This window comes from Zingiber officinale, chromosome 5B, assembly GCF_018446385.1.
Source record: "Zingiber officinale cultivar Zhangliang chromosome 5B, Zo_v1.1, whole genome shotgun sequence".
Classification (NCBI taxonomy): domain Eukaryota; kingdom Viridiplantae; phylum Streptophyta; class Magnoliopsida; order Zingiberales; family Zingiberaceae; genus Zingiber; species Zingiber officinale.
Window position 1 is genome coordinate 51348630 of NC_055995.1, and position 18558 is coordinate 51367187.

General features: G+C 39.8%; 1 long non-coding RNA gene across 3 annotated transcripts in view; it reads right to left on the bottom strand.

Annotated features, from left to right (window-relative positions):
- LOC121984400 overlaps positions 1 to 18349 on the bottom strand; it is a 49121-nt gene extending 30772 nt beyond the window's left edge. For 2 of the 3 annotated variants that reach the window (XR_006112889.1, XR_006112888.1), the window contains exons 1-2: positions 17689 to 18349; positions 17502 to 17612 (exon numbers count right to left, since the gene is read on the bottom strand). This is a non-coding gene — a long non-coding RNA (uncharacterized LOC121984400). Of the gene's footprint in view, positions 1 to 16832; positions 17107 to 17501; positions 17613 to 17688 lie in introns of those variants that run through there. The other variant, XR_006112887.1, reaches the window with a different exon arrangement.
- Positions 18350 to 18558: the final 209 nt, after the last annotated feature.

Genomic DNA, 18558 nt, shown 5'->3' on the forward strand with positions numbered 1-18558 from the left:
CTTCAAATATGTCCTAAGCATTTATTTATTTCAGCTTTATATTATTTGTTTCATGGTAAATTAATCTTCTTGTCCATCTTCAAACTCTTGACATGTTTGCAGAGTGACTAAAAGTCTTGAAAAGAACACCATATGCACCATCAATCCTAGAGGTAATTTACATCTTCTCATGTTTATTAAGCGAAAACATTCAATTGTTCATATTTTTTGAATTTCTCTATCAGATCCATATTCAATAGTGAGTAGAGATGGCTAACAAGAATTAGATGATGATCAGACTTTTTTAGTTCACAAGTTAACTAAAAACAACTATTTTAAGTGAACTTCTTTCTTAAAATGCAGAGCTTGGTTTCCTTGGAAATCATGTTCCTTCTTGAACCATATTCAATTTGGGCATGTTTTCTTTCCTCACTTTCTTGGGAGCAGCTGTCATGGTCTAAGGCCTTCATCAAAAAATGGTTCAGCATCAAAATCAAAGGTCAGGAGAGCCATGTCGACGAGATTGATAGCAAAGGTATGCCTGGTTTCTTCTTCTTGTTCAATTCCAGAAACCCTAGTCGACGAAAATAAAGTGCACTTGTTTGCCTGCTTTTCTCCCTAGTCGTCTTCATCTTGTCGACGAGATGATTTATTTGTCTGTTTGCTGGAGAAAATGATACAACAGATAGAGGAGTCTGATGTAGCTTGTTGGCACTTGTTTGCCTACTTTTCTCTCATCTTTTTTCTATTCCTAGCTTTCAAAGCATTTGTCTATCTTAGACTTGTTTGTTTGACAGAATCAATATGACTTTCTTCCTTTATAAAGAACCAAGGACAATAAAAATTGTCACAAACAATTTGGTGAGGAGATCATGGCCTCTGTGAAAGCATGTGCTCCATACTTCTATATGATTGTGTCCCAGTTCGCGTATGCTGGATCCAGCATCCTCGGCAAGCTTGCATTAGGACAAGGACTAAGTGCACTTGTCTTCGTAGTGTACAGGCACCTTATTGTCATGCTCATCTTGGCTCCTCTTGCTTATGTGCTCGAAAGGTTCAAGGAGCATGTCTCATTAGAATTGTTGAGAATAAGATATATGACTACAAATTGAATGTTTTTAAACTCATCTCATGGTTGTAGGAATCGAAGACCCAACTTCTCATTTGGTGTCATGCTAAAAATATTCATTCTTGCTATGTTGGGTATAACAATTCAGCAAAATGTATACTACGTTGGACTCCATCTCATTTCTCCAACTGTTGCCAGTGCCTTGGGCAATGTCATTCCTGCTTTTACTTTCTTATTGGCAATTGTACTGAGGTTGATTCAGATATTAATTCCAAGTAATTTTACAGTGAATTTAGTTCATTCAAATATCATTCTATATTTGGTCTTTTTTTGCTCAGGATGGAAAAGCTCAACTTGAAGACTGTAAGAGGGAGGGCCAAGCTTGCAGGGGTCATCTTCTACATCATTGGTGCCCTGATCTTCACATTTTGGAAAGGTCATTTTGTTGGGGGCCTTTGTTACTTCACCTATGATCCAACTTCATTTCGAAAGTCCTGAGAAAGGCGATGCCTAGCTTAAAGGCTCTGCTCTTATGCTATTCGGCTATTTTGCATGCAGTGTATCGCTTGTTCTTCAGGTATTGCGTCAATGGTGTCCCTTGTGTTGTCACTTCCCTTTTAATTACTACGTTATGTTAATCATGAGTATTCTCAGGCATCCATCTGTGAGATCTACCCAGCCAAACTCACCATGAACGTCGTGATGTGCTTCTTCGCAGCACTGCAATCTTCTGCACTTTCCCTCATCTTTGAAAGGAATGCCTCGTCATGGAGAATGTTTCCGCTATTTACTCATCTTATTTTGTGCATTGTATTTGTTTGGGTAAGTTAAAGTTGATTAAGAAAATCATTAGATGCAATAATAGAAATTCCTTGATATGTGTGCATAATAACTAGTGCCAAAGGCAAAAAAAATTTTGCAAAATGTTGGTCATCTTCTTCCACTTCATTCTACCCCTTTTTCATCTCCAGCTCCTCATTACTCTACTGTTTGAAGTTGCCAACCTCCTGTTAAATCTGCCTTCTTTGGCCAATGATCTGTTATAATGAATCAAAATTTAGTAATTCAAATGTCAAGCTAGGATAAGTTAAGTTGTATCTTTCTGAATCTTAGTTAAAAAGACTGGCAATTATACATATATTTCCTTTAACCTGATTAATTATTTCTTTTTAGTGATCACCATCTTATGAGTTTGTCACTAAATTGACCAATTTGAATGGACAACTACTATGGAGAACTAACTTTATGCCTTCTTGGAATCTTATCAACTTTGTGCTAACGCTTTTATCTCATTTGTAGAATTATTGCATCTCCCTTACTCTTTGTAAAATTTTATTTGCTCTCTTCCTTCATAAGTTAGTTTAGGTGGTATGTCTCTCACAGTGATTCTTTTATTCACTTTCTGTACATATTTAATTTTTATAATCTGTACAGTAAGCACAACATGATTTGCTGAAAATTAATATTTTTTATACTTGTCTATTCTGCCAGAACTTTGATAGAAACCATGGAATTACAACATTGCTAAAGGCAATACATTGGGTTGTGAAAATTGGCAGATGAATATCTAGTGCATTGATATATCTTTCTTAATTTTTCTGCTGTAGATTTCGAATATTATAGGATAGGAGCTGAACATACATTTTAGCATTTTGAACCATTATCATGCCTAGTAAGTTGTTGTATGATGTTGTCGGTTCTTATCAATCTGTACACTTGAATTAGAAGGAGCAAATTATCTATGTTATATGCTAAGGAGCATATACTAAGTGTCATATATGAAAGTTTTAGATTCTATGTTATATTCGTTATCTTCCCCAGCAGCCTTTAAAAACTCAGTATTCTATTTTATTTGATACATGTACACATTTGTTTTAGTTATTTGACATATGGTGGATTTATGTGTTTTTACAGTTTACAAATCTCAAGTACTCCAGAGTTGAAATTGATGAAGTGCGGTTCGAGTGGGCTGAATGCATGCTAAATTACATTTGAAGTGCGGTTCTACCTTGATGTGTTAAAAGAATGTTCTACCTTGATTTTAATATCTATTAGCTAGCTTTTGATGTAAAAAGAATGTTTGGGTATTTTATGGATATTGTTGTAAGAAGATTATTTATATAATTTGTGAATATTTGTGTATTTTATGGATATTATTGAATGAAGAATATTTGTATAATTTGTGAATATTTGTGTTTTTTTTTTGTTATTGTCGGTTTTTCATTGTTTCGGAAATTAAATTTGTGCTGTTAAAAAATATACATATTACATCGGTTTTCCACCGCTGCAAAACCGGTGTTATTAACTAATATTACATCCAAAACTGGTGTTATTAAGATACAATATTACATCGGTTTTACACCGTTGATGAAACGGTGTCGTTAAGTGATACTACACCAGTTAATAACTGATTCGAAGACCGGTGTTGTTAAGTGATACTACACCGGTTTTAACCCGATGTCTAAAATGACAGACTTTTAACATCGACTTCATAGACATTGGTCGAAAATGAAATAGACACCGGTGGAAAACCGATGTCTATGAAAGTTTTTGTTGTAGTGTCATCTCCTCTATCTCCTTTGATGTCTGAGGAGACATCTCTTTAGATAAGGGTACCTCATGCCGAAAAGGTAGAAAACCTTTCTTGGAGTTTTACATGCTAAAACGAGATAGGATAGTATTGATGTATGAAGCTTGGGATACGGATAATATCATTTTCTTGCGACCCCTTATTACTTTGATCCCTAAGAATATGTCAACATTCTCCCAAGTCCTTCATATCAAAACACTTGGACAACCATACCCTTACGTCTGACAACACGTTGACATTATTGTCAATGAGCAAAATGTCATCTACGTATAATACAAGAAATACCATCACGTTTCCGTCACTCTTCTTATATACACAAGACCCATCCGGTCACTAAATAAATCCATAAGACTGGATCACTTCATTAAACCGGATGTTCCAAGATCTCTTGCTTCATCATATGTCCAGGGATCAGGTTCATGTTAACCAAGGATCAAGTCCTGAAGACTCTCCAAAAACAACCCACCCACTACGATGAGACATTATTTGTAATTGTGCATCTTTTGTGGCACATGTTGTAGTTTCTTGTGGTATATCATCTTGTACTGTTGGTACTAAAGTAGGTGTGTCTTCTCTTATTTCTTCAAGAACAATTTTACTCATGGGATTGTGGTTCATTATATATAGTCCTCTTCTAAAAATCGGGCATTGGTGCTAAAAATGACCTTATGATTTTTAGGACTATAAAATAAACCTCCTTTCATTCCTTTAGGATAACCCACAAATAAGCAAACTTCTATTCATGATTCCAACTTATCAGTGTCTCCCTTCAGCACATGTGATAGACTACCTCAAATCCGAATATGTTTCAGACTAAGCTTACTCTCATTCCATAATTCTATGGGAGTAGAGGGTACTGACTTAGAAGGTACCATGTTCAGAATATACACTGTCATTTCCAGAATATATCCCCAAAACGAATTTTGGTAATTCTAAAAGAAAAGATTAAAATATCTTTCTTTTAAATTTCTTATTGTTGTATCGTGAGAGTTATTGGTTTTAGAGTATACAAATTGTCAACTAATGTACCAAAACAGATAATCTCCCTATTTTTCTTGACAACTACTTTGTCATCAAAAGAAATAGAATATCCAACTTTAAACAATTTAGAAACTGAAATCAAGTTCTTTCTAAAACTTGGTACATAAAGACAATTACTCAAAATCAATATTTTATTCCTATACAAAAAAATAAACATCTTCCACTACAATAGCCGCTATTTTTGTAGCATTACTCATGTTGACGGTAATCTCCCCTTCATGTAGTCATCGAGTTTCCTGGAACCCCTGCAATGAATTGCAAACATGATTAGTGGCTCCCGTATCTACACACCAGGTACCGGTAGATAACACCACTAAACATGTTTCAACCACTAGAGAATAAGATATACCTTTATTCTTCTTATTTTTACTAGGACAGTCCACTTTCTAATGTCTAGACTTCTTGCATGTGAAGCACTTGCCTTTCGGTTTCTTCACACCTGCTTGCGGCCTAGTCCCTAGAGATTGATTTGCTGAACCAACTTGTTTCTTTTTCTTCTTTCTCCCTTTTGGTTTATAAATAGAAACATTTTCAGCAATGTGAATTTGAGAACTTTGACGAAATAACCCTTCTGTTGCTTGAAGTTCTATCAGAAGTTCCGCGAACGAATAACCCCTTTTGTTCACGTTATAGTTTAGGCGGAACTGCTCAAAACTTTTAGGCAACGTTTGGAGAATGATATCGACTTGGGTTTCCCCATCGATTTCTGCTCCAAGGATTTCCATCTCATTCAAAAGAGCCATCATTTTGAGAATATGATCTCTTACGGGTGTTCCCTCAGTCATGGTGGTCGTCATCAAGTTTCTCATAGCCTCCTGCTTAGCAGCTCGATTCTAGTGTCTGAAAAGTTCTTTGAGATTATGCATCATGTCATAAGCGGTAGACATGACCTGATGTTGATGTTACTGTACATTTGAGATAGAAGTCAAAATGTAACATCACATCATCTCATCTGCCCTGATCCAATTTTTATGACACTCAATCTCCTCTTCACTAGAATCACTATTAGGCAAGCTTGGACAGATCTCAAAAAGTATGAACTTGTAGCCTTCAGCAGTTAAGACAATGTCCAAGTTTCGCTTCCAATCAATATAATTGTGACCAGTAAGTTTGTTCTCTTTCAATATAACAGCAAGGGGATTGAAGGTCATACTAAGAATCACAAAACATTTGGTCAAGACTTTAAAATTTAAAATAATATTGATTCCTCAAATAATATCATTTAAATTCACCAACACCTCAAACACCATGAATTTTGTATGTCACGTTAGTGTAGACGTATACAAAATCAAATATTTGTAAGAGGAGAGTTTTACCCAATAATTATTTTGTCAACCTAACTTTATGACAAATAAAATTATCTCAAACACCATGAATTTTGTATGTCACGTTAGTGTGGACGTATACAAATTCAAACATTTGTAAGAGGGGGGTTTACCCATTAATTTTATTATCTTATCAACCTAACTTTATGACAAATAAAATTACCTGAAACACCGTGAATTTTGTATGTCACGTTAGTATGGACGTGTACAAATTTAAACATTTGTAAAAGGGGATTTTACTCATTAATTTTATTATCTTGTCAGCCGAACTTTATGACAAATTAATAGTTGATTTTTCTTCGGTCACACAAATAATAGTAGTAACTCCGATGGGAAGGATACTATTAAATATGCCTAAGTGTATACCATTACTTGATACTTAGTCCATTAAATAGGATTGTGCCCCTTCAGTTGGAGAAGATCACACGCTCCTAAATAATTTCCTATAATCATCCAATAAGTAAGTTTGATCAAGTGATCTGCAAACAAACTCATCCGTTGTGGAGGAAGGCACTCAGAGCCAACACGCAAGTTTGAATTCATCACTTACAAACTAGTAATGGAGACCGTGGAATTTAAATAAAACTCCTTTCCCACTTAGTTATTTAGAGACGAGGAATTTTAATATGCACACTAGCACACAAACACAAGCACACACAACATAAAAGGCAATAAATAAGAAAAATAATTTTCCAACTATTATGACCTCATCCAATGTTGTCCTCCATATGCCACCAACCCTAGCCGCCGCCAAAGGGTTTACATCGTCGCGTCCATCATGCTTCCTTTTCCACTGCACCTCCGATGCTCAATTAGTACCACGCCTTTCAAGGATACGATCCGCGATAAAAAATAAAATTTTACATTTATCGATTCTATATTCCACGAAGGAATGTACATGTAATTTAGATCGAACAGAATGTAAAATCCTAATAACAAATACAACTCCTACTGTATTTAATAATTATAATCATGCACACACATAAAATGCCCTCGACATATCCAACAGTCCAATCACACACAAACACAATATGACCATAAAAGTTAGAAGTAGGATGACTGCAACCATAAAGTTAATTTATTTGCACATCCTACTATTATCCCGCCTAAATATGTGTCTGAAAAGTGCATAATTTAACTAAAAACCAGACACATAGAGGCATAAACCTAGCTCTGATACCGATTGTTGGTTGCTACTCGGAACACCGTTCTGTTTTCCCTATACAAAAATTTGTATAAGCACAGAACTTAACCTAGCTACTCATGTGCTCTACTGAAGTTAGACTTGGATTGCAAACGATCCTTAATATTATTAATCCAAGTTGCTTTTCAGAAGTTAAACTTAGATTGGAAACGATACTTAACATTTTTACTCCAAGTTTAACCTATGTGCTCTTCAGAAGTTAAATCATATTACAGAAGTTAATTAAATATCTATTTCAAAGATTGGCTTCCAGGTTAAACATGGCAAGGCACTAGGCCTTCTTGGTTATGGGATCATCCACCACATCCTAGACAAATCTTTTCAAAGAAATTGGATATTTAACTTCTTACAGTAATCCTAGGTTTAACTAAAGAGACATCAATAGAAGCACAATATCGAAACACGAAATCGAAAACCTAAAAATGATAGCCTCTTTTTGGAAATTTGGTTGTCCGGTTTTTGGTCATTTCAGGCAGTAAAGGAAGAGGTAAAGTGCTCAAGTTATTTTGGAAATTTGGTTGTGGTTTGGAAGTTGATTTCTTGGTCTTTTTGATCCGAACAGTGAAGAGTTCCAGCAACCAACAGCCCTTAACGGCAGCCCTCATTCCAGCATTCCTTTGTTCCAGTAGCAATCAACCTAAATGGGGCAGTAACTCTTTAATTCCAGCATCTTCTTGTTCTTGAATAAGATGTGGAACTTGAGGTAAGGTTTGGGGTTGTGGTCTTTGTTGTAGATGATTTCTAGTAGTGTTAGCAAAAGTTGTTAACTTAAGTTTAGAAATAAATCTAAAGGTGTAATTAGGGTTAATGAAGCTAACCCTAGTTGGACGATGGATTAGAATTTAGTTTGGCTAATGGTTGTATGATAGAAATGAGCTAAACTAGATATTATGTTTGATACCACAGGACTTTGACGCGAGACGAGCATCTCGATGTCGGATTTGGACATTCCTATTGGAGGCGGGTACTTTTGACTATTTGTCTTTGATATGCTTAGTAATGAAGATAATATGTTGCATTAATTGTGTTTCATACTTGTTTCGGTTAATCACTGCCCAATACATGCTACTCGTTGATTGATTGTTTGTTTACATCTTGTATGGATATGTACCTGATTCCACATGCTCATGGGTAGTGATATAACCATATTTTACCATGTCAGGACCTAGGTTTGATACCTTATATGATCAGATACCTTGATATGATTCATTCGCTTTGGTGCACATTATGATATGTCCAGAGATTAGTTTAGTATATTACCATGTTTAGTGACATGCACCATTCGCATGATTGCATGCTGAGTGATTGATTGCTCCTTTATTGTCGAGCACTTTACCAGTTTTCATCACTGTTCGGTGCTCCGTTGTGACGCTCATGGGTAGCGTGACACAGCGTGGTAGCACGTCAGTTTGCTCGTTCGTAGCGTGTAGCACGTTAGAGATTCCTCCCCGTCATAGCGTACCGGGAGATGAGAGCATTGTGCTCCCCCATTTATGATTTGGGGTAGGAGTACGTATGTACTCCGACAGCATCCCGTCCACTCGATCACTCATCAGGAGTAGTGTTGCTGAGTGCACGGTTGTCGCAGCTCTACCCACTCGGTCCCACTGTTGTTGTGAGTCGGCTGACTGGCGTCAGGGGTGACCATGACATTGGCATCATATGCATGATGCATTTATGATGTATTTCCAGAGGAGCTGCCAGGTTTGCCTCCCAGAAGGCCAGTGGAGTTCGCTATTGAACTGATTAGCAGCGCATCAGCTCCGTATCGTATGGCACGAAAGAGTTGAGCAGTGAAGGTTCGACTCGGGAGCTTTTAACGGAGGATTTATTAGCCTAGTGTTTCACCGTGGGGTTCTCGATTACATTTGTCGAAAAGGATGGTACCGTGAGATTATGTATTGACTACCTTGTTGAATGCGATGACCGTCGAAATAAATATCCATTACCACGGATTGAGGATTTGTTTGATCGGCTCAGAGGTACATCAGTGTATTCTAAGATTGATATGCGATCCGGATATCATCAGTGAGGTCGAGACTCGGATATTCAGAAGACGCTTTCCGTACCAGATACGGTCATTACATTTGGGCTTACCAATGCTCCAGCGGTGTTTATGGACTTGATGAACCGTATTTTTCTAGAGTATCTGGATCGGTTTGTTATCGTTTTCATTGATGACATATTGAGTACTCTCGTTCAGGAGGCGTGCAGCGTCTTGGCGATCTTGGAGATTCTTGACGACATTTGTCTGCGAAGTTCGTGAATGTGCGTTGGTATCCTCGATTGGTTTTAGGACGTATGGTTTCTAGCGGTATTTGATTGATCCTCGAAGATCGGTATCGCGGTTGGGAGCGGTAAAGTCGATTCGAGAGATCCATGATTTTAGGATTGGCGGATATTACCGGCGTTTTGTCGAGGGCTTCTCGCGTATTGCTATGTCACTTACCCGGAAAGGCGTGAAGTTCATATGGTCCGAGGATTGCGAGCAGGAGCTGGAGCGGAGATTAGTGTCGGCTCGGTTTTGGTTTTACCTTTTGGAGAGGACGGATTTGTATTTGGGCGCTGTTCTGATGCAGCACGGCAAAGTAGTCTCTTATGCTTCTCGTCAGCTGAAGGAGCATGAGAAGAACTACCCAGTTCATGACCTGGAGTTAGCTGCCATCATCTTTGCTTTGAAGATATGGCGACATCATTTATACGGTATCACATTTGAGATTCTCACTGATCATAAGAGTCTCAAATACATTTTCACTCAGAAGGAGCTTAATCTCCGACAGAGGAGATGGAGAGAGTTCCAGTTGCTGGTCCCTGCAGACCTCGAGGATGTGATTGGTTTTTCATTTGGTTTCCTTTTCTGTTCTAGACTGTTTGAACATGTTATGTTCTGGATTTATTTACTTATGGACATGGTATAGATTTTATTACATCGATGGATTTGGATTTGGTTTTTATTCTACTACATGCCTGCCTGGACGGCAGAAGAGGTGAGTTCGTCGGATTTAAGCTTTACGAGTGTAGTGGAGTAGGGTGGATTTCGAGTCAGAGTATTATTTTACTGTTTAATTATCTTAACTGCGTGGTTGTGACAGCCAGAGGCTGAATAGATTATATATAACTACGTGGTGATGTTTTATTTTGTTGTTATTATTCCAGCCGCCTGTGGCTGAGGTATTTGTGAGATGTAGAAAAGTTTCAGATTGTCCACCGGAGATCTGCCGAAATTTTCTCGGACGGGGACTCCTCAGGCGTGATAATTTAGTGGTATCGAGCGAGTTTTACGATCTTTTGTTTTGTATTTTGGATTTTGAGATTTATCGATACGATTTATTTGGTATCGAGGCGGGTTATGATACACCTTTCGGTGTTACGGAGATTTATCGGATCTGGGTTGTTGGTATTCGGATATTTGGGTTAGCGGGTTTGCGAGTCAGTTGGGCATTATCAGATTTTCGATATGGTTATGTTTGGTTCCGTTTGGTTATTTGGATTCCGTGATATATCGTTGAATTTTGAGGTCAGTGGGGGGGCGGTGACGGAACATCTCAGCAATGAAATAGGTATGTTGTTATTTTATGGTTGTTATATTGGTATTGATATCCGTAATTTAATTTAACAGATATGAGGCGATCTACTCGTATTCTGCGAGGCGTGGTGCTTGGACCACGTGCGAGGACCACGGGATCTCTGGATATGCGAGAGATGCCCACTGATGATAAACTGTCGATCGGGGCAGACTCGGGATCGGAGGCGTCGGGCTCTCAATCGATAGCTCTGTAGAAATACCTACTTTGGCCACACTTTACCACATTTACCGTACCGTGAGTACCGTTGGTGTACGCTCAGTATGACTCGTATTGATACCACGTGGACTACGGTGTACCCTACACGATGCTTTGTGCCCCATTGACTTCTGATGGCATATCCGTACCATTACCTAGTACCTCTGCCACCGTTTTGTTCCCAGTCGGTACCACAAGCGGCTTATGCTCGGTATATCTGACGTCGGGAGTTCCTCCTCGGTTTATTCAGCGGTACCACAGTAGTATCGGCTCCGGTGTTCCGACACAGCTCACTGATATTGTCATTGCACGAGCTAGGATTCCAGCATTGGCCGAGTCGATGAAGACTCGTTTCACTATTTTCCGCGGAGATCTCGATCCGGGTATGGCTCTGTCGTGGATAGAGACTATGGGCGACTTTCTTATATGGCTTGCTCAGGTGGGAGAAAGCGGTGACGCCTATCGTTCTGGGATGAAGCTAATACGGTGGGTTACTCGTTATTATTGGTGGTATGACGTCGCATGGACGAGTTGAGAGGCTTTGAGGCCGTTTCTTTCCATTATCTGTCGGATGGCTCGTAAGCGAGTTTTATGAGTCGAGGCGGAATAATCGCTCGATGGAGTATATCTGAATTCCTCCGGTTGGCTCGGTTTTGTCGAGTTAGTTGCGGAGGCAGAACTCGCGTGATTTATCTGAGATTGGATGGTTATCTGCGTATACGACTTGCGGATTAGGGATTACGTCTTACTACGATCGTTGAATCAAGCTTTGATGATAGAGTTAGCTCGGTGAGCGGCGTATCCGGACGGGAAAAAGCATCTGGTCGAGGCGGTCCAGCGAACCGCGGCAGGACAGCGTGAGTAATCGCGAGCGATCGGTCGAGTTCTTTTGGGGTTTCGTAGGCCTCGAAGTCGGGCGATCTTCCTCGGGGCGTTTCCGGTCTCCTCGGCGAGATCGGAAGCAATCCACCAGCGATATCTGATGTTTAGATGTGGTTCCGGAGACATCACTTGTACACTCTGGAGCATCGGTTTGTTTTATTGCACAGGCACGAGCCGAGTGTCGGTGAAGGCTCGGCGGCCGGAGGTCGAGCGAGAGGGCGATCTAGTCGATCGGTGTCTCGGCGAGGAGGCGGAGATTCACACCCTCGCGGCGTCGGCGAGGCGCTCCCTCCGCGGCGGCATTTGGCGTGCTTGGGGAGTACTCTAGTGTACAGCACCCAGTTTTGCTCGGGCTTATTCTCACTCGAGGCGATGTCGAGACTCGGTCGGCCGGTGCGATGTCGTCACCGTCCTCTCGGTCTTATCGCGCGTAGTCGGCGCCTCGATGGCGAGCTTACGCCCGGCCGCTGGCAGTGTTACCACCTCCTCCTCCGCCAGAGACTGGTCGTGTTCATGCGATTACCAGAGAGGATGCTCAGCGGGCCGACGGATCCGTTTTCCGCGGTACGATTTCTATTTATGCATTTACTGCTGATATTTTGATTGATACTGGTAGTTCGCATTCTTTTATATCCCGTACCTTTATGCGGAAGATTGGTAGATTACCTACTGTTAGGTTGTTGTGAGTCGGCTGACTGGCGTCAGGGGTGACCATGACATTGGCATCATATGCATGATGCATTTATGATGTATTTCCAGAGGAGCTGCCAGGTTTGCCTCCCAGAAGGCCAGTGGAGTTCGCTATTGAGCTGATTCCGAGAACCGCGCCGACATCGAAAGCTCCGTATCGTATGGCACCAAAAGAGTTGAACGAGCTGAAGGTTCAACTCCAGGAGCTTTTAGACAGAGGATTTATTCGCCCTAGTGTTTCACCATGGGGTTCTCCAGTTCTGTTTGTCAAGAAAAAGGATGGTACCATGAGGTTATGTATTGACTACAGGCAGCTGAATGCAGTGACCGTCAGAAATAAATATCCATTACCACAGATTGAGGATTTGTTTGATCAGCTCAAAGGTACATCAGTGTATTCTAAGATTGATCTGCGATCCGGATATCATCAGCTGAGGTCGAGACTCGGATATTGAGACGACTTCCGTACGGATCACGGTCGTTATGAGTTTTGGTAATGTCGTTTGGGCTTACCAATGCTCAGCGATGTTTATGGACTTGATGAACCGTATTTTTCTAGAGTATATGGATCGGTTTGTTATCGTTTTCATTGATGACATATTAGTACTCTCGTTAGAGAGGGCGTCTGGCGTCTTAGCGATCTTGGAGATTCTTGACGACATTTGTCTGTGAAGTTCGTGATGTCGTTCGGTTATCCTCGATTGGTTTTGGGACGTATGGTTTCTAGCGGTATTTGATTGATCCTCGAAGATCGAGGTCACCGGTTGGGAGCGGTGAAGTCGATTCGGAGATCCATGATTTTAGGATTGGCGGATATTACCGGCGTTTTGTCGAGGGCTTCTCGCGTATTGCTATGCCGTCTTACCCGGAAAGGCGTGAAGTTCGTATGGTCCGAGGATTGCGAGACCAGCTTCGGAGCTGAGCGGAGATTAGTGTCGGCTCAGGTTTTGGTTTTACCTTACGGAGAGACGGTTGTACTTTACCGTCGTCTCTTGAGGTTTGGGCGTTGTTACGATGCGTGAGTAGTCTCTTATGCTTCTCGTCGGTGAAGGGCGTGAGAAGAACTACCGATTCGTGACACAGGTTAATTGCCATCGTCTTTGCTTTGAAGATATGGCGACATCGTTTATCTGTATCGCGTTTGAGATTCTCACTGATCATAAGAGTCTCAAATACATTTTCACTCAGAAGGAGCTTAATCTCCGACAGAGGAGATGGAGAGAGTTCCAGTTGCTGGTCCCTGCAGACCTCGAGGATGTGATTGGTTTTTCGTTTGGTTTCCTTTTCTGTTCTAGACTGTTTGAACATGTTATGTTCTGGATTTATTTACTTATGGACATGGTATAGATTTTATTACATCGATGGATTTGGATTTGGTTTTTATTCTACTACATGCCTGCCTGGACGGCAGAAGAGGTGAGTTCGTCGGATTTAAGCTTTACGAGTGTAGTGGAGTAGGGTGGATTTCGAGTCAGAGTATTATTTTACTGTTTAATTATCTTAACTGCGTGGTTGTGACAGCCAGAGGCTGAATAGATTATATATAACTACGTGGTGATGTTTTATTTTGTTGTTATTATTCCAGCCGCCTGTGGCTGAGGTATTTGTGAGATGTAGAAAAGTTTCAGATTGTCCACCGTACAGGGGAGATGCTGCCGAAATTTTCTCGGACAGGGACTCTCTGGGGCGTGACAGGCTTCCAGGTTAAACATGGCAAGGCACTAGGCCTTCTTGGTTATGGGATCATCCACCATATCCTAGACAAATCTTTTCAAAGAAATTGGATATTTAACTTCTTACAGTAATCCTAGGTTTAACTAAAGAGACATCAATAGAAGCACAATATCGAAACACGAAATCGAAAACCTAAAAATGATAGCCTCTTGTGTTGGTATTTCAGGATCCACACAAAGAAAACAAACTAGTACGCAGCGAGATAATAGACTAGTTGTACCTTTCTTTGTAGACAAAAGACCTCTTGATCTTTTGTTGTATTCCTCTTCTCCTCTTGGACGTCGTGTGAGCGACGATCTACCAAGATGATTTCCACGCGAACCACTTCTTTTCCTCCAAGACTCTCGAGCCACCAAGGGATGCCAAAATAGGAAATTTCCTTCTCTTCTTCTTCCCCTCCAAGCAACCGGCCAACTTCTTCTTCCTTTCTTCTATACCTCTGGCCACAATGGGATCTAAGATGAGCTCCAAGCAAGGTCACCCACCCTAGGTTATGGAAGCAAACCTGCCGGCCCTAGCTTGGATGGAATCCTTTTGTGCCGCCGGTTGTAGAAGGAAGATGATTATTGTAGCAAGTCCTTAAGGAAGGAGATGAGGGAAGGGCCAGCCACCAAGGGATTAGGAAGAGAGGGAACTTAGGTTGTGTATATCATGAAGCACCCTCTCCTTCTCTTTTATAATCCTTGGTCATGGCAAAAAAGGAAAGCTTTAAACATAATTAAAACTTCTTTATTTGTGGCCTCCCCTTATAAAAGGAAATTTTAACACCAATTAAAATATCTCTTTTCTAAATTTCCTATTGTACATGAAATAAAGGAAAGTTTTAAAATTAATCTCTTTCTTTTAAAACATGTAGACAACTACAAAAAAAGAAAGATTAATTAAAACTTCTCTTTTTAAATCATGGTTACAGAAAAGGAAAGTTTTATCAAAATTAAAATCTCTCTTTTAAACATTATAGATAACTACAAATAAGGAAAGATTTTAACAAAATTAAAATCTCTCTTTAATCTTTTGTAGATATCTATAAAAGAAAATATTTTAAAATTTTAAAACACTCTTTTAAAACCATGAGGATGAATATAAAAGGAAATTTTAAAATTAAATTTTCTCTTTTAAATCCCTTCATGAATAGCTACAAAAGGAAAGATTTTAACAAAAAATAAAATCTCCCTTTAGTTATAATGGTGTGGCCGACCCCATGCTTCGACACCAAACATGGCTTGGCCAACTACCTCTTGGGCTCCAAGCAAATGCTTGGCCAGGCCCGTTGCTCCAAGAAAGGATGTGCCCAGCCCATTACTTGGGTAAGAAGTAGACTTAGTGGATACAAGGCTTTATAGAGGCTACAATAGAGGCTTTATAGAGGCTACAATAGGGGCCGAGAGGAGAAATTGATTTTGATCTCCCATTGAGCTTGAGCTTCCTGTGTTCTCCCCAAACACCCAACTCAAGTTCATCAATAATAACTCATACCATTAAAGAGTTATTATTGAACTACCGCACCAATCCCAAATTACATTATGGGCTCCTTCTTATCATGAGTGCATTAATCTCCCTGTATTTAAGATATCGAATGCCCACTAATTAAATGAGTTACTAACAACTCACTTAATTAATATCTAGCTCGAAGAGTAGTACCACTCAACTTCTTTATCATGTCGGACTAGTTCCTCCTGTAGGGTTTACATGACAATCCTTATGAACTCCTCAAGGGAACATCATCAACCTAGATTACTAGGACACAGTTTCCTTCTATAATCAACAACACCATATAAATAATATCATTTCCCAACTTATCGGTCTATTGATTTAACGAACTAAATCTCACTCATTGATAAATTAAAGAAATACATACTAAGTATATGTGCTTGTTATTATATCAGGATTAAGAGTATGTACATCCATAATAACAGAGATTTTGTTCTTTTATGTAGTCAGTATAAAAACAAACTCCCTCAAATGGTCCTGCTCAATACACACATAGTGTACTAGTGTAATTTTATAATTAAGATAAAATAATACCAAATTACACTACAACCAGTCCAATGGTTTGTCCCATTCCATCTTAGTTGTGAGCTACTATTTATAATTTATAAGGAACTGATAACATGATCTTCTGTGTGGCACCACACACCATGTTATCTATAATATAAATTAAATGGACAACTACATTTAACATAAATGTAGACATTTGGCCAATGTAATTCTTATTTCAAAATAAATGTTTACAAAAAGCTAGGCTTTTAGTATACATCCTAACAACTAAAGCATGTAACTCATAAAAATAACAACCTCCTCATAATGTGTACCAAAAGGAAAACCAAGTCCATAACAGTGATCTAGGTACACATGCCAGATACTAAACCTAGGTACACGTGCCAAGTAATAAACCTAGGTACACATGTCAAGTAATAAATCTAGGTACACATGCCAAGTAATAAACTTAGGTACACATGCTAAGTTATAAACCTATGCACACATGCCAAGTATTAACACTAGGTACATATGCCAAATATATCTAGTAACTAAACCTGTATCCGGTAATGCATTGTATGTCACTACGTAAGTACATATTGCAAGATTCAAGAGGACATAAGAAATAATGTAGAACATACACCAATAAGGGCATACTACGGGTATCAAGTAGTGACATATCAAGGCATATATAAACATAATCATTACTACTAGATATAACCTACTACGCATATCGATATGACAATATCAAAAGAGATAAGTCAAAGGTGTCCGCCTTTATATAGATCATCCTAACTATCTCCACATTGAGACGCTCATCTCAAATCAACGTCCTGCAAATCACATGATATATAGTTTAGCTAATCATATATACAACAACTAACTAAATCCAAAACTCAATCCTAATTTGATTAGGTAACTATGTTTAATTCCACCTAATGACCCAATACTCTCTTCATTGCCAATATCCTTGTGAATTAACCTAACTAGAGAAATCAACGCATAAATGAATCTTTAATCCATAACCAAATAGATTAAGCATCCCCAATCATTCTCCCTTCCAATTAGGATTTACTACAAGCATAATCAATCCAAACTCACTAATCAACACATCATGAATCTAACTCACATAATTCATCACCAATCAATCAACCATCCATAAAGAATCACAGCCACACTAGATAAAGCATTCCAAACTCACATTAGGTTAATTTGCATCAATCCTAACCTGAATCTTAGATGCTTCCTGATTGAGTCACTGGACCTTGCTGCCGGAAAGGATGGTCTGGTGGAGCTGCTGCTGGAACCAAGGATGGAGCTACAAGGGTTTATCCAACAACTACACACATTCCAAACTAACCCATATCAATTATAATCAAAATAAAAATCCTTAAACCAAACTCCTTCAATCTTACCTTATTTCTGCCGGAGATTCACTGTTGATGCTTCCTGTTGGATCCAAGAAAGAAGTCTAGCATAACTCTATAGTTAAGGGAATGGCCGGAGCAGAAGATTTGGTGGCTGCGGCTACTGGCGTTAGGTCAAGATGGTGGCGCCAGCTCAGTGCAAAGGGAGACGGCGACGAGCGGAATCAGACCAAGAAGAAAGGGTGCGACAATGATTCAAAGCTAGGGCTCGAGTGTGGCTGTTGTAGTGCCAAATCGCAGTAGAGGAGGACGACACGACGATCAAGCTGAACAACCTCAGCGTCGGCGAGATTGGGAGAACCCGATGGTCGGCACCGCATAGAAGAAGGAGATGATGCTACGACTTCTATGTCGCGAGGACATCGCCGGCTGAGAGGGACTGCATCGGCGATGGTCAGGTGGAGAAGAGAGTGGTCGGTGGCAGTGCGAAGAGGAAAGGGGAATGCGGCGGTGAACAGAGGCGACGGTACGAGATTGGGGAAAGGAGAGAGTTCGAGGTTTTCCTTGGCTGACGGTTTGTACGCGTGGGAGATGAGGCATCGTGAGGCGGTGCTGTCAGGTTGGGGGAGATGAAGAGATAAGGGGAGGAGAAGGGGGTCAGCTTCGCGCAAGAGGGGAGGGGGAGGAAAAAGGTCGGCGGTGAGGATGGCGTGAGTCGGGCGAAGGAGGCTTGGGCACGACGTGATTAGGTTTATAATTTCAAACTTAGGTTTAGGCAAATCAAAACCTAAGTTTATTCCTCAATTAACTCCCATTTTTTGATATTTCAAACAAAATTTCTCCAAGCCTAATAGCTCTATCCCCTTAATTGTGTCATACGGACTCTGTTTAATTCTAGAAAAAATTTTAAAAATTTTT